The following is a 17,323-nucleotide window of genomic DNA, read 5'->3' on the forward strand; positions in this document are numbered from 1 at the left end:
CCTAGCCTGGTCTGGGAACACACAGCTCCTGCGACCCTGCGAGTCAGAATGTGTTTCTGCGCCGTGGGCTCCCGCCTCCCCAGGGCCCAAGAGCCTCCCGGTCAGATGGGAGGGGACTGGCTGGGAAAGGGCAGGGGTTCCGGGACAGGGGGAGCCTCAGGAGCTGCAGGGGCGGGGCGGGTGGAGCCTGCAGGTGCACTTTCCCTGGAGAACTCCGCAGGTAGGCTTGGTGCTGGGCCCAGAGGCCACCGTGATGTCGGACGTCCACCCATGAGCAGAGTCTGGGGGTCCCTGGCAGAGCTGTGGTGGGAGTCCCTGCTCCCCAATCTGGAGTGGCAGACCCCCACTGGGGTGCAGGCAGGGCTGGGCAGAGGTCCTGGGGGTCTGGGGCCGGGCTGGATCACTGCCTTGCAGGGAGGGGGCTGCGGCTCCAGCTTCAGTTTGGCAAATCTCCGATTTAGCACCCTCCCCTCAAGAGGAGAGATGTGCACTGCTTCTTGGTGACCTATATGTGCCCCGGGGGCATGCCCTCTGGTCTTCCTAACCACTTCTTTCCATCTGCAGCCTGATTCTGGTGCACCGGGGGTCCCGCCGACTGGCCAGATGAGGGCAGGGTTCTAAGGAGGCATCTTTGTGTTTTCAGGGAGCCCCGTGCAGACCCAGATTGTTCAGGCAGAGGGGAGTAATGTCTCCCATGAGGAGGGACAGGCCACCCCTGCAGCTGCGCCACAGGACGCCCCTACTTTGATGTCCAAAGGGCCTTTGAGATGTGCCCTGGCCCCAGCACGTGGCCTCCCACCTGCTCCTGGCTCCCAGATCACCCCTCTGCCTGGGCCACTCTCAGTGCCCACTCTCTGCCCACCATCCCCGGGAGGCACCAGTCACTCCTCTGGTCCGGCACCGTGTTTCTCTGTGTGCATCAGGTGCCCTGAGTGAGGGGCACCGAGGGAGGCAGGTGTGTGGGAGTGTGTCTGTGCCTGTCTTCCCCTAAAGAGCCCTACAGCATTCACTTGGGTGACTGGATTCACACCCAGAGCGTCATCATGGCCTCCCTGTTGGAGGGAGGTTTACGGGGCCAGGTAATAAAAGGAACCTTGGCTAAAGTGTTGGTCACAGCGGGTCCCCTAGTCAACAGACCACCCAGGGGTCGTTTCCCTGGTTCCCAAGGGTGTCATTGTCTCTCCCATACTTGGCCATTGGAATAACTGGGTTCTGGCCGGTGTGGTTGTGGACACGGCAGGGGGAAGCCCAGGGGAAACTCGGACACTGCCCACCCCACCCCACCCCCCACCCCCCACGGCCCAGAGAGCAAACTGCAAACAATATCGTGTCCCTGGAGGTTGAGACCTGGAAGAAGCAGGGGTGGTGGGCCCCGCAGAGCCCGGAGACCTACGAGAGAGGCTGCAGGCCATTGAGGCTTAACCACGGGGCCGCCCAACCTCCTCTGCTCTGTGGGCCTTGGAATTCCGGCGGAATTCTGGCGATAGCAGATTAATGGGGCTGTGGATTTACAATTGCATTCTTTTCCATCCTAATTAGGAAAGACAAGAACAGTTTGCATTCGCATGGGAGGGATGATAGATACTATGCATTTGTGGTTTGGCCTCAGGGTCACATTAATCCTCCCCTCTGTCCTAACTTGGTCTGGGAAGCTGGGTGCCCCGGACATCCCCCGGGGGCAGGACACCGTGCTGACCGGGCAGGTCAAGGGAGAGGAGGCTCGTGTGCCGGAGGCCTTCGGACACGTGTGCCCCAGAGGGTGGGAGATGAGCTCCTGTGAACATCCAGAGGTCTGCACTTCAGGGAAAGCTTTAGGGGTCTGGTGGTCAAGGGCATGCTGGGATATCCCCCTGAAATTAAAAGACAAATAGCCTCCTGTTGTATCCTCTGCTTCAGAGAAGAAAGTACAGGCCTGGTGGGACTTGTGGGCTCTGAAGACTACATTCCGCCGTTGGGAATATTACTCTGACCCATATCTCAGGTGACACGGAGGCAGTCAGCTTTAAGGGGGGCCTAGGAGCAGGACATGTCTCTGCAGCAGGCCCCGGCTGGGACCATGCGGTGCTGGAGATGTCCCTGTGGGAAAAGACACCCAGTGGAGGGCTCTTGGGGCCCCTGCTGGTTCACCTCCTACCCACTTCCTTCTGTGCAAGGGTCCTGCCGTAAGGGCCACCAGTGAGTGGCCTCACCTTGTTGAGTTTCTGTTTGTCTCTCCAAGCGGTAATGGGAGTGGTAATCATGCCATCGCTTCGTGCCTCCTGAGGAGCATGTCACATGCCAGACCCTGCGTGTGCAGCTCAAGGACCCCCCACTGCCCTCAGCTGAGAGGAAATAGGCCAGAGCTGAAGAAAGCTTCCCCAGAAGGCCCAGCCTGCTGGCAGAGGGCAGGCCCCTGGGCAAGGACTCGCCTTGTGTCTCCACATCTGCAGGGGAGGACCCAGAGCCGAGGGGCCCCTGCAAGGAGCCGTGAGTCAGCAGGTCCTGGAGCCTCTGAAATGCAGCCTCCTTGGGGCCCCGTGGTTCTGGAGATTCACGAGGGGGCTGAGAGCCTGAGAATCGCCCTCTGGGGTCAAGCAGTGCTCCAGGCCACCATTAAAACCAATAGGGCCTCCCGGTGGCTTTGCTGAACAGCCCCGGAGGGCGTGAATGTCGGTCTTAGTGTCTCTTGGGCCTGAGGAACCCTCCCCCTTGTCTGCCACAGGTTTGTTTTCCTTGATTTGCTGACATTCTAGAACCACGGGTGGTCTGGGTCAGTCAGCTCCCTCAGCGGGCCTGGCTGGCCCACCAGACTCTCTGTCCGGAGAGCTTTGAGCGTCACCACACCAGCGCCCGCACCGTCGCCTTGTTCCTGCCTGAGTGTTCCCGCGGCCAGAGACGGAATAGCTGGGACAGCGTGAGGGGCAGAGGGGCGTGGGGGTGTTCGGGTGTCCCGAATCTGGGGGGTGTCTGTGCGGAGGCCGGCACTGGATGCTCACAGCGCCCCACGTGGTTTGTGCGACCGCGTTTCCAGAGAGGAAGCCCATCCAAGGTCGTGAGACCGTGCCGCTCTGACCCTGTTTGTGCGGTGACAGCAGATGAGCGGCGTAGATGCCAGTGCTCAGGAGAACGACTATAACGGGAGAAGCCTTGTGGGAGCCGTCAGGGAAGGGATTTGTCATCTGGGCACACTGGGCCTGAGGGACGGTCAAGGAATGCCGTTTCTGTGTCTGCCCACATGTTCTCAGGCCCAGGGACGCCTGAGGGGTTCTGAGTGGACAGGCCCCCCGAGGCTTTCTCATGCTCTGCACGTCTCGTGGGATGGTTCTGGGCGGCAGGGCTCTGCTCTATGGCCTTAGAAACGCATTTCCGAAGACATTTGTTTTCCTTTGAGTGCTCACGGGGTTGAAGGGTAAGGTTCCTCTCCCCCGCCCCAACCGCTCTCAACTTTCTCCAGAGACCTGAAAACGTTACAAAACCTACCATCCACGGGCAACACGGGGGAGTCAGCACATCGTGGTGTGTGTTCCAGTTGGTGAGGGAGAGGTGGCTTCTATTCATTTAAGCCAAAGCTACCCCGTTAGTCCTGGTAATCCCTCTAGGTCTTGGGCAGCTGGTATGTTGGCCTTCTAACTCTATGACGACACTTGGGTGGAGAACTTGTCCGCATCTCCAGGGAGCCAGGACAGAGCCAGGCACTCGGGGAGGGCCTGTGGGGGCGAAGGTGCCAGGTGGCAGGGAGGTCTGGGGACAAGTGCTGGTGGATGGGAGCTGCCCCCTGGGTGGAGAGGGGCTGTGTCTCCCAATGGACTCGGTCCACGCATGGCGGTGCTCCCGAGGGGTCCCCACTTGCTCTGGCCTCTGGCCTTGGACGTACGGTCATTTCTTAGAGAGTGAAGCCAGCCCGAGACCACAGCATGCCAGTAGGACGCCTACAAAGCTCCCCTCACATGCCTGACCTGATCAGATCCTGCTCATGGGCGACTCACAGGCAGGACAGGGGGTCTCCCGGGGGACTGCGCGGGGGGAAGAACTTTTGGTCCAAGGGTGGTGGTCTTTCCCCTTTGCCCCCTCCAAGCGTATGTAAACTTCATGAAACTCGTTTACAAAATGCTTCAAAATATTTATGCCTCGTTAAAAGCTCCTCGTCACCAGCTGTGCTTCCCTGAGGTGACAGGGTCACCAGAACGTCACGTGCCTCGGCTCCCTGCTGGCCCGGGAGGGCCCCTCCAACACACACTCCAGGGGCTGGCCGACCCGAGTGGGCCAACACTGGGAGCCCTACCCCAGGGCTTCTCCTCAGGAGTCAGGGCGGGAGGCAGGGTCACCACAGCCCCAGAGTCTGAGCCAAACCTTGTCTATGTGCGTCTTCCTGGCAAGGGGGCCAGATGTCATTGGATTCTCAAAGGTGCGGGTGGTTCCAGAAGCATTACACATACTCAGTGAACTGGGACACAACAAAATACACAAAATCATGCTGTTTAATCTTTCTGGATGATTTAGGAGGTCTGGAGCTGTCCTCCTCCTCATGACCATGACCCCTGCCGTCACCTCCCCACCATCATCTATTTCTCCATAACAAAGCATCCCTGCACTTACTGGACTAAACAATAGTCATCTCCTTTGCTCAGTTTCCGTGGGTTGACGTTTTGGGCTGGGGCCAGCGGAGCAGTTCACCTGATGGTTTCATCTCAGCTCGTCCAGGCTGTGGCAGTCAGGAAGGCCTGCCGGGGGAGGACAATCTAGGCTGGTATTACTCACAGGTCTCTTGCTCTCCTCACTGTGGCCTCCCTGGAAGGACAACTCAGATCCGTTTATGTGGTGGCCGTGTGCAGCGGAATGGCGGCAGAAGCCACGCAGACTCTTGAGATCCGGGCTCAGGGGTCATAACCAATCGTGTTGCCACAATTTGTTGGTCAAAGCGAGACACAGGGCCAACCGTGACTCGGGGAGTGGAGACAAAGTCTCCAGCTCTTGCCAGGAAGAACGCCACCGTCGGCCTATTCCGCCACCAACGCCACCATCTACCCACTGCTGCGACCGTCAGCTTTGCCTCCCCCACCGTCCTCTCCGCAGGCAGGCACTGACAATTGCAGGGGGTTGGATCTTAGAAAGATACAGCCTCTGTCTTCAGAGGTCTTGTCGCGTGGGTGAAGATAAGAAACAAGTTCATGATGGACGGACAGTGGCATTGTAAAGGCTCACTCATGCTCGCGAAGCCTTGAGGGAGTCAGAGGGCACAGGTCCCGAGGTCTGGAACTCTTCCATCTTGGGGCAGGTGCGGGGGCCTCTGTCTGGTGCATGACCAGATTGTGCCCTTTGTCAGTTGGGCTTATTTTTCTTTGCCTTTGATTTTCTTTTTTCTTTTTTTTTTAACAATTTTGAAATGTTACTAATGGTTGGTGTTAAACTTTTGTAATATTATTTATTTATTTTGGAGCAGATAATGCATGTTCATTGTCCCAGATTCATAAGGTACAACAGGGCACGGGGTGAAAGGCGGCCTTCCCTCTCAGAGAACCTTGTGAGGTCTGCCTGGGGAGAATCATCTCCGAGCTCACTCACGGGGCCGTGGCGGGTCTCGGCCCCCAACGCACGGCAGCACGGCAGCTCACTTCCCCCCCAGTGGGAGCTGAGAGAGAGACAGAGACACAAAGAGACAGAGAGAGCGTCAGTGAGAGAAAACAAGAGAAGGAGACAGGTCTGTCAAGAGAGAAGCCAACATCTTTTTGTAAACTGACCTCAGGATTGACCTCCTATCACTTTCACCATGATCTCTGCTTGTTGGATATGAGTCTGGGGGCCCAGCCCACACTCCAGGGAACAGGATTACACTCTGTCATGAGTACCAGGAGGCAGGGTCATGAAAGCCATTTTAGAGACAGCTTGCCACCATCCCCTCTATCATTTTGGTTAGTGCGCGTCTGCAGGCAGCACATTTTTCAGGATTTACCTGTCTCACCGACTTTTTATTGAACCTTCAGTTTTGAAGGCTATTTCTCTGGGTGAGAATTCCATCTTAGCGCCTATTTCCTTGTGATTCTCTAAAGATGACATTACATTGTCTTCTGGTGTCCAGATTTGTGGGAAATCTGTCTCTCTGTCGTTCCTCTGAGGATAACCTGCCTCCCTTCTCCGGCTGCTTCTAAGACGTCCCGTTATCTCCGGCTCACAGCGCTTTCGCGGTGACGTACTACTCACATGTGGCGCTCTGCATCTGTCTGGCACGTGGATTTCTTTTCTGAACCTTTGGAAAGATATCTCTTATCAGTTTTAGAAAATCCTTTAGAAAATCTCTTCAAATACTGCCTCTGCGCCATTCTGTCTGTATTTTCCACTTGGGCTTTAAATTTCACATATGTTAGACATTTTCATCAGGCCTCATGTCGTATGCTCTTTTCTGTATTTTATATGTTTTTAATTTGTCTTTCAGTCTTGCCCATTTTCTCCTGAGCTGTTCCAATTAACTTATTCTCACTTCTGCTTTGTTTAATCTGCTGGTAACCCCAATCCATTGAATTTTAACTATCAAATACTGCATTTTTTTATTTTTAGAATTTCCATTTTCTCTTCAACTTACAGATTACAGTCTTCTTATCCAGTTGTCTGTCTCATATTCCACTTTCTTGAGATAGTAATTACATTTACTTTAAATTTTTTAATGTTTATTTACTTTTGAGAGAGAGAGAGAGAGAGAGAGAGAGAAATTGAGAGTGAGCGAGCAGGGGAGGGGCAGAGAGAGAGACACAGAATCCAAAGCAGGTTCCAGGCTCCGAACTGTCAGCACAGAGCCCGATGCAGGGCTCGAACTCACGAACCATGACCCGAGGCAAAGTTGGACACTTAACCGACTGAGCCACCCAGGCGCCCCTTAGTCACATTTAGTTTAAAGTCCATATATGATAACCCCAAAAATCAGGGCCACCTGTGGGTCTGTTTCTCTTGTTTGTTTTTTCCCGTAGAGTCATGTGGTCCCATCTCTTGACCTGCCTGGTGATTTTTTTATTAAATGCTGGACATTATGTGTGAAGGATTGTAGGGGTCCTGCATAGTATTATCTTCTTTGTTTAGAATTGGATTTAATTTTATTTTGGTGGGCAGTTAGTGTAGGGAAGATTCCCTTTATATGATTCAAATCTGGGTTTATCTCTCTGTGAAGACTGGGGTGTTACCACTCCTTCCTTCCTCCTGGAACATAACTTTCTAAGGGCCCCGTTGAGAGCCTGGGGTATTTATGTCTAACCGAGGGTCCTGTCCCTTTGAGGGTCCTGAATTCTAGGTGTTGTCTCCCTATCAAAGAGATGGCAAAGGCTATTTTGTGCTTTTTTAAAAACAGGCCTGTTGAGGTATGTTTTGCATAACAAAATTCATCCTATTCAGGTGTGCAATTCCACAAGTTTTGGTAAATTGAATGGTATGGTCACAGATCAGTTTTAGAACTTTTTCCCACCCCGTTAGACTCCTCATGCCTCTTACCCACCCTCCACCCCGGAAACTACTAGTCTATGTTCTGTCTTCATATATTTGCTTTTTGCATGTTTCGTGTAGAATTCTCCACATTAGCATTCAAGAATCAAAACTAAAACAAACATCAGACCCGAGGTTCTTTCCGGTATATTCTCATTGTGTTGATGGTTTGGTGAGTTTGCTGAGGCTTCTTTCTTCTCTCATCAACTCAGTAAGAAATATGATGATCAACTTTATGCCAGTACATTGAGACAACTTAGATAAAAGAAACAATTTTGGGGGGACTATACAGATGATCTGACTAGCCCAAGAAGAAATAGCCCTATATTTCCTCAGGGCATTGAATTCATTATCTGAGAGGGCTTCACTGGAGAATTCTAGCAAACTTTTAGGAAAGAAGTAACACCCATCCTGTATAAACTTTTTGAAGATGTAGAGGAGAAGGGAACATTTCACAACTCGTTTTATGAGGCCAGGATTACCCTGATACCCAAACCAGACCACGATGTCTCTGCCTGACTTCCCTGTGTGGCTAGGCCTGTCTCTGTCTGGGATGATGACCGGGCCAGTCTGTCTGTGGAGGTGAGAGCCTCCGGTGGGTCCATGACCACAGTGGTCAAGACGATGCGGCCAAGGCACACAAGTGACCAGCTGTGAAGGGCACGGCCCCAGGCTCAGACCTGTGCTCTGTGATGCTGGCCAGGGTTCATGGCACATTGTCAGGTGACATGTTCCACGTAAGTAACTTTGCAGGCTTCTAGGGTCCGGACGATGCACTTTGCGTCTTGACCTCTCTGGCATCTGCCAGCTCCCTGGCAGGTATCAGCACCACCGGGTGCACCTGCGTGTTGTCTGGTGTGTTCATGTACTCACTCCAGCTGAACCCAGGGAGGCACATCTACGTGTCCCACGTGGAGAGAAGAGGAGAAAACCTGTCACTGGTTAAAGAGAGGCCAAAACTGCCTTCAGAAACACCTAATACCCGTTTCTGCTGGACCTTATTCCCACATTAGTAGACATGTACACTCACGCTCAGTAGCAAAATCTGGGCTGCTTTCCTGTACGTTCCTCATTTTCCCAGCTCCCTCCTGGTGTGGGACGTGTCCCCACCTCTGCTCTTCTCACTGAATCTGTGACCCTCCCTAGTTCTACTGTGTTATCCACAGGCTCAGAGCCTCATCGGCTTGGCAGTCACATGCCCCCACTCCTCCAGCGTGGCTTCGACCTGGCCCCCAGGATGGCAGAGATGTGCAAACGCAGAGTGCTGGGAACACAGGAGTGTACCACCTCCCACGAGAAGTCCCGGGGCGGGCAGGTAACAGGCTGCACGGGGGTGGTGGGGTACTAGGACATCTGGGCTTTGTTCCAGCCTCAGAGGGCAGGGGCCGTCACAGGGCTCGGGACGGGGCACCGGGTCATCTTTCGGAGCTGGAGTTGGAGGCCTGGGGCTGGAGGTGACCTGGGGTGTGTTCAACCCCAGAGACTGGACAGCAAGTCCGGTTGTTGCCACTAAGATGCCGATACTGGGGAAGGGCCGGGAAGCAGAAGGGACCCCTGGGGACCAGAAGCAGTGTGCACACGGCCGAGCGTCAGAAACGGAACACATCCCGGGAATGAGGAGAGCCCCCGGAAGCGACCTTTGGGATCACCTGAGGAGGCACGCTCGTCTCACAGCCCGACCCCCTGAGCCCGGCCAGGACCCTGGGACTTGTGCGGCTCCCCGCAGTCAGGAGGGGCGTGGGGCCACAGCAGCCAGCCTTGTGCCCTGCTGTGTTTCTTCAGGAGCCCACCCTCCTCACACGGGCACAGACCCCTCCCCTGGTTTGCACTCACTTTGCCTGCGGCCTCTCCCTTCTCCGCGGGCTGCCTCCGGGAGGGAGACGTGGTGACATCAGCCAGAGAAGGATCACTTCCCTTTGACGGACCCACTCTCTGGCAGGAAAAAACATTTAAATTGTCTGACAAATTAAGCCCTAAACAGAACCAGCTTGTCTGAGGATTAACGGTCTTGAGACCCAGAACAAACGAGAGCATGGGTGAATTCCCACAGACCTACATTCAGGGGGCCAGCCGGCGCTGTGGGCGGCGACTGGAACGGATTTGTGAGTTGGAAGGGACTTCAAGAGAGCCCTGATTCCAGGGCTCAGGGTAATCATGGGTGTGGGATTTTCTGAAAAGCCACGGAGCCCTATCAGTTTCTCCTCGGGATCAGGGACTCCCAGGGCCAGGAGGGATTCACGGGTGCAGCTGTCGCCTGCCCTCTGCTCTTGTGTGACCGGTGGTGAGGCCCGGCATGGCTGTGGGTGCCCTGCCTCGTCATGCGCACCGGGCCACCGTGGACGTGGTCGAGGTGAGGCCAGCAGCGTGTTGCTCCACCCACTGGTATTCCACACACTTAACCCTCCACGGGTGTAGACGTGGCGGCACGTGCCGGAGGGACACGGCAGTCCCTGCTTCCCTCTGCGGGTGAGGCTGGCGCTGTCCAGGGGCTCATGGGCGAACAGGCTCAAACGGGGGCAGCGCCTCTACAAAGAGCAAGCCCGCGTCGACCCGGACTCCCTGAGCCGGGAGGAAGCCCAGTGGCCTTCAGGTCACCGTCTCCAAGCTCGGGTGTCTGTCGAAGGGGTCTGGCCGTGCTCAAGTCCCTGCCTGTGTGCTCCCTGGGCCCCAAAGGAGGCTGGACTGTGGGCTTGGCACCAAGGCCTGTGACCATCACTGAGCCTGAGCCTGGGCCATGGCAAAGCCCCCACCCCGGCCGGCTCTTCCTGGAGCACATCTTCCACCAACTCAGAGACCCCTCTTCTCAGGGAACCCCGGCCACCCTTCCCTGCCCTAGGTCCCCGCCAGCCTGTCATCTCACTTGGCCTATGTCTGGTGACCTGGTCTTCCCATTCTGAGTGGAAGAGGAAGCGGAGGCCCTCTTGGAGGAGGCACCAGCCAGCGTGGTCCTCCTGAGCCTTCTCTCCCTGCTGGTCCACGAGGTGTCCCTGCGGCTGGCAGTCCCAGGCTCAGCTTTGGACCTGGGGCCCAAAGTGAGAGGACGGCTTTGCCCGCGATCCTAGCCTACGGGGCTGGGCGGAGCTGGAGTGTCTCTGGGGAGCTGACTGGCCTGGGCTGGGGGTCAGATGAGGGTGGGGGGGGGCAGGCAGCCGACGGTGGCCGCGGAGGACGTGACACCCTGCCACGGCGGTCAGCCCTCGGCATCATCGTTCGAGCCACGGCTGACGCAGGGTGAGGCGCTGCGGGTCTTGCGGGCCCACGAAGCACAGAGATGTCCGTCTGCAGCCCTCCTGCCCCACCCTCCTGGCCTGGCCTCGGGGCTGCCTCCAGGGCTGGGCTCCCGCACTGCCTACAGACGCCGAAGCCCAGCCTCTCGGGGCCCAGCGGTGCAGCCTGCCCGAGGGATGGTGTCTCAGGGTCTGGGCGCCTGAACGGTAGGTGGGGGCCTCTGTCCACCTCTCGGAGGGTCTCTCCACCCCTAGGCCCCCAGTCCAGTCTCGGTACGTGCACCCTCTGATCTCTGCCCACATGTGGCACCGACCGGAAGCCGGGTGCTCAGAGCCCCCACTCGCCGCTGTGCTCCCTGAGGCCAGCCACTCGTGCCCTGGTTGCCTCAGTTTCCCCACCTGTAAGGTGAGCATCCGCGTCATCTGAGACAGTCTGTGAGACAGAGCAGGTGGCTGTCCGGTCCCCGTTAAGAGAACAAGTGAACCACCCGTGTCCCCGCTCGAGACGCTGCTGGCGGGAGGCCCCCAGTTCTGGTCAGGCTAAATCCGTCAGCCCCTGAGGTCGGGGTGTGCGAGCTGCTCACGGGCACGGGCGTCCCCACTGTCTGGGGCTGGGAGGACTGGGGGCTCAGAGCTTGCTGCTGTTGGCCCGGCGGCACAGGGCAGGGGGAGCTCCGCAGAGACCCAAGGCCGGGCTCTCCTCCTTCCTGCTCTGGGCCCGCCCCTCAGGTCCTGTTGCTGGGGACTTGGTGGGGTCTGTGGGGCCGGGAGGAAGCTTCACATCCTTCCCTCGCCCGCTGCGGGGGGAGACGTGGCCACAGTCCCTCCCCCGGGGCAGCTATACTGGCCGCTGTGGCTCCGGTGATGACACACTTTCCGGAATCCGGGCAGTTGGGCTGTATTAGTCACTCAGGGAAAATGTTCCGAAGGTGGTCAGGTCCAGGTGGATGTGTCACAGCGCATTTATCAGAAAGAGATGTGGCTGTTTGTGAGTAACCGTGGAAACACACATCACACTGGCTGCCCAACAGGCCCTCTGTGTCGGGTCCCTGGTGGAGCCCGAGCATCAGCTGGCGTCTGGGAGTCTCTGCTTCCGCCCGTGGTCCTGCAGAAGCCGCTTCAGGCCCCGGGAGGTCCTTGTGGGCGGCGGCGAGCATGGCACCGCCGCCTCCTGTCCCTCCTGTGGCCGCCGAGTCACACCTGCAGGTGCGATGAAGCTGGTCAACCAGCTGACCTCAGGAGGAGGTGACCTGGGCAGGCCTGACCAGGTCACACAGCCCTCGGGGGGCGGTTTTCCCCTGCCGGGGGCAGAAGAGGAAGCCCGAGGGACGGGGAGCCCCGAGGAATTGGGTGTGGGAGGTGGGGGTTCTCGTGGTGGGGTACAGAGGCCGCGTGGAAGGAGCCGAGCTCTGCCCCCGCCGGACAGCCGGCCGGACGCCCTAGTCCCACAGCTGCAGGGAACTAGGTTTGGCCAGTGGCCGGGATGCGCTTGGGAGAGGGTTTCCTCACAGCTTCTGACCGGACCCCAGCCCTCGGCGTCAGCCTGTGAGGATCCGCGGGCCCCCGGGCTTCTTACCTACAGAGCATGGGCTGAGAGTGGGTGTGGCGCAGAGTCTGTGGGAAACTAACACGGTCCCGGGGGTCCCCTCCTGCCAAGCCCAGGGGCCTCTAACCCCCTGCAAGGTTGGCAGCCTCTCTGCGTCGGCCCCGCCGGTTTAGTGGCACTTTTACGACCCCACTGGACAGTGCCCCGGGGGCCTCGCCAGCTTGCGGGCTGGCATCTGCCTGACGCTCACGGGATGTGCTCCTGGCTCCTCGCCGGTCGGCTGGTGGTGGGTGAGGGGAAGCCAGATGTTAGGGGGGGTGTGGGCAGGTCCCATCTGGATCACCCTCTAGGGATCGAGATCAGGTAACCGGAAGATAGAGTATAAGAGGTGAAGGTGCCTGGGCTGATGAGGCAAGACCGGGACCGGGTGGCGCGTGTCCTCCATCAAGGTGTATCCCCAAGACACAGCCCATGGTGCACGCACTCCATAGCACACACACCCCATGGGGCACGCCCCGTGGCACACACCCCATAGCATATACACCCTTGCACACCCACGAAGCAGGGACTGATTTGCCGTGAGCTCAGGGGCTGCTTTTCAGTGGCGGTGAGGGAGAGTCTTGTGATTGTAGGAGGGACTCAGTGCCCCTCCCACCCCTCCCATCCCCAGTGGGGACTCCTGTTCTCTGCTGCATTTTCCTGAAGTAGAGGCCCTGGAGAGGGGCCTGAGGCAGAGTATCATGAGCCCTGCATGGTTGCTTCAGTGTGCCAGGATCCCATGTCCTTGAGGAGCTGTGGATATGTGGATATGTATGTGTGCATGCATGTTTATGAATATGAATATGGTACATGTCTGCATGTGTACATGGGTGTGTGCTTACACGTGCACGTGCGCATGCGTATACGTGTGTGCATGCACGTGGGCTCGTGTCTACGTGTGTATGTGCACATACGTGTATATGCGTGTATACGGGTATATAAATGTATATGTATCTAGCCAGGTGCTCTTGGCAGGGATGAGGCATTGTGGTGACCACTCTCCTGGAGTCAGGAGAGACATGCTTGGGAGCAGAACCTTCTAGAACACCCTGGCTGGATGAGTTCAGCTGTGTGGCCAACACATGTTAGCCAGATGGAGCTGGGAGCTCACAGGAAGTGAACCCCCCTGTTAAAAAGCCTGTGTGAGTTGGTGGGGGAGGGTGGTGCCGGCTTCCTCTGAGTCACACACAGGTCTGTTTCCAATTATGTGTCCCACTGGCAGAGAGACCGCTGTGTGTGGAAGCTGGAATCAGAGCAGCTATATTCAGCCTCATGTACTCTTTGGACCCTGTGGGGGACTGTGTCCTCGTCTATGCTGGGCCACTGAGAGCCCTGGGGGCATGGTCAGGGACGTGACCACATCAGCACTTCTGACCCACATCTGGAACCACTTGACGCGAATCCTTGGGTTTTGAAGACAAGTTGGCAGCTTGGTGGTCTGGGATCCCTCCTGAGAGTCCCCAGCTCAGGGTCCTGGGACCGCTTCTCCAGCCTGGCAGGGCCTGGGTGTCTCCGAAGTGCCTCTGTGGCACTTTGCGGGACACGCTCAGTGGCGCTGGGACACTAGATCCCTTATCTCCCCATAACCCTGCTCAGTGGCTAATCAGTCTCCACGGCCCTGGAACCGTGTGTGTTCAATCCCTGTCATGGGGGATTTTCTGGCCCTGTCCCAGAGAATCCTAGGAGGCTCCTGTGGCTCGAGGCATCGGGGCACAGTGGGTGCCCACCCTGGGGCCAGCAGCATCCCCTGCCTCAGCCTTCAGGCCCAGCAGTCACCTCATGTTCTCAGGGTCTGCAGACAGCCCTTCTCCTCTGGCTCTGTTCTCCGTGGGCCTGGCGGCCCCGCCCCATCCTGGAGGCCCTTGCTTCTGTGCCCTCCACACTTCCCACACAAAGGTTGCCTTCCCCAGGCTCAGCCTGTGATGCAGGATCTTCTGGAATCTTCCACTCTCCCTGAGGTCCTTCTAGCCCCTCAGGGACTAGGATTTTGAAACACGAACATAGGAATAGACCCATTTTCTGTGCCTTCTGTGTTAACTGGAGCCAGGAAGTACATCCAATGGGGGAGCCAGCCACACACAGGAATCCAATGGCAGCCCCCGGCGGGGGTTGGGAGGAAGCGCAGAAAGCATCAGGAAGAACACTGAGGGCCTTTGCCTGTTACTGGCTCTGCATTTCTAGTCTGTGGGGCAAGAGTATTAGTCAAAGGGTCTTCAGAGAAACAGAACCAATAAAATATCTATCTATAAAAATATCTGTCTGTCTATCTATCTATCTATCTGAGGACACTTATTACAGGAATTGGCTCCCTGGGTTATGGAGGCCCGAGGCCTCGCGATCCGAGTCTGGAAGCTGGAGGCCCGGGAAAGCTGGTGGTGTTGGTCAGTCCTGCCGTCCAAAGGCCTGAGAACCGTGAGCTCCACTGTCTGAGGCAGGAGAAGACGGATGTCCCAGCTCAATAGGGAAAGAGAATCTGTCCTTTCCCACTTTTTTTTTTTTTCGAGAGGAGGGGCGGGGCAGAGGGAGAGAATCCCAAGCAGGCTCCATGCCCAGCATGAGCCCAATCCCACGACCCTGGGATCATGACCTGAGCTGAAATCAAGAGTCAGAGGCTCAACCGACTGAGCCCCCCAGGTGTTCCCTTCCTCCACCTTTTTATTTTCCCAGGCCCTCAATGGATTGGACAAGGCCCACTCACCTTGGGGAGGGTGATCTACTTTATTCTGTCTACCAATCGAAATGCTAATGTCTTCTGGAGACATCACACAGACACACCCAGAAATAATGTGTTACCAGCTATCTGGGCGCCCTTAGCCCTATCAGGTTGACACATAAAATTAACATCACAAGTCCACTTCTTGTTAACTTGGCATCCATACATATATCCTTAAACCATATTTAATCTCCAAATAAAGGCAATAAAATGTCATACATAATTTTGCCTAACATGAAACAACCATCCTGCATACAGGTGAAATTGCATTAACTCCTTCCCCAGAAGAGGAGGTAAAGACCTTGGGTGATTCTTACAGTCTTCTGCTTGATATCCCGTAGCTTAAATACTATGATGGAAAATTAACAATACCTAATACTGGTATGAAGTCAATACATTTTGTATTACATACGAAGGGAACAAGAGAGGAAAGAAAACAAAGACGTTTGTTTAATACACACACACACACACACACACACAAATATATCTATTACAAAATAAGGAGGAAATACTTATGGGAATTACAGCCATGTTACTGGTCACATGGTAATAGTTGGCATTTATAACTATATTCTACTCATTCTGTACTCCTTTGCTGCAGCAAGCACCTCGGCTAGTCATGGTTCTGACCACCACCTGTTGGGGTGGCCCAAACCTTCATTCCTGAAGGGTCTGTGGGTCATTAGTGGTCCTGCCTGGATTGGGTTGTTGTGGCTTTCCACTGACCTTAATTCCAGGGCATGCTAATACTAAGAGATGCCCTAAAGGATCTCCAGTGATCAGACACACTCTTCCTCGCCCCCACCGTGGAGGAGTAGTGAGATCTCCCTTTGGAAGTTGGGATCAATCGCCCAGCTAGCACAAGAACTCCCTTCCTTGCCTTTGATTCACAGGCAGGGGATCTGGAAGTGACTGGGCAGCAGTCTTAACTTCCAATTCAGTGGAATCCTTGTCGCTCCTGGTGGGAGCACTCCTCTCTCAAGAACTAAGGCTGCCAGGCCAGCAGAGCATAAAGTCACAGGAATAGGAAGCAAAAATATTCCTACTGGGTCGCTAGGGGTGATAGTGAGTAGTAGCTCTCTCATTTTCACCCCTTGATTCCGGGACGCGTGAATCCTGACTACGGGGAGAGACAGCACCATACACGGGACACTGGTTCAGAGCATGTGCAGCCTTCTGGAGAACCACCTAGCTGCCACTGTAATTGAGTCTTCAAAGGGCCGTGTCACCATTTGAGCAAAACAGTTAGTTCCTCCAGGATGGTGGAGAACATGGTAAGACCAACGAATTCCGTGAGGACGGGCCCATTGCTGTGGTGAAATGGGTTCCTTGATTGGAAGCAGTACTGTGAGAATGCCATGATGGTGGATGAGGCATTCTCTAAGTCCAGGGACGGGCAGAAGCATTATGTGCAGGGAAAGCAAATCCATATCCCGAGTAAGTGTCTTCTCCAGGAAGGACAAAATCCTGCCCCTTCCTTGATGTAATCGACTGCCACCAGGTGGCTGGCTGATCACTCAAGAAATGGTGCCACATGGGGGCTCAGTGTTGGTCTCTACTGCCGGCAGCTTAGGCACGCCACGGTGGCCATAGCCAGCACAGCCTCGGTGAGTGAAGTCCCTGTTGCTGAACCCATGCTTAACCTCCATCCCTGCCACCGTGGCCACTTTGTTCACGAGCCCATCGGATCATGACAGGGGTGGCTGGAGAAAGAGGCTGACTGCTATCCACAGAACAGTTCATCCCATCTACTTGATTATTAAAACCCTCCTCCAAGGTCACACCTTGGTGAGTATTCACATGGGATACACGTGTCTTCACCTTTGAAGGTAGAAGGCTTTCCACAAATCTCTTCCCCAAATTTGTCAACAATTTTCTAATCACGTCCTAATCTAATCAAAGTCCTTGCCAGTCCAGCCAAACAATTGGCCAGGGCTCATTAATTGGCATATAATCACATGTTAGGCCATTTCTCCTTCCAAGCAAAGTCAACAACCGGGTGCTGGGCCTGGAGTTCTGCCCACTGGGGAGGATTTCCCATCTCCACTGTCCTTCAGGGACAGGCTGTAGTGTGGCTGCCGTCCACTCTGAGTGGTGTCTCCACATTGTGTAAACCAGGCTGAAGTCTCCCTTCCTCTGTCAACTGATCACGGGGCGCTCCCCATGAGGCCACGGGTGCAGGCTGGGGGAGAGAAGGCAGTGGAGCAGGAGCGGGGGGCAGGAGCATTTGGACTACTTCACGTAAGGTACTTGTGCCTTTAGGGCCTGCTTGGGTCTGATCACGTGTACATCGCTTCCATGTGATGATGGAGTGTTGCTGTGCGCGCCCAACGCTATGGCTTTATGAGATCGATG

Source organism: Panthera onca, chromosome C2 (assembly GCF_046562875.1).
Source record: "Panthera onca isolate mPanOnc1 chromosome C2, mPanOnc1 haplotype 2, whole genome shotgun sequence".
In the NCBI taxonomy this organism is placed as follows: domain Eukaryota; kingdom Metazoa; phylum Chordata; class Mammalia; order Carnivora; family Felidae; genus Panthera; species Panthera onca.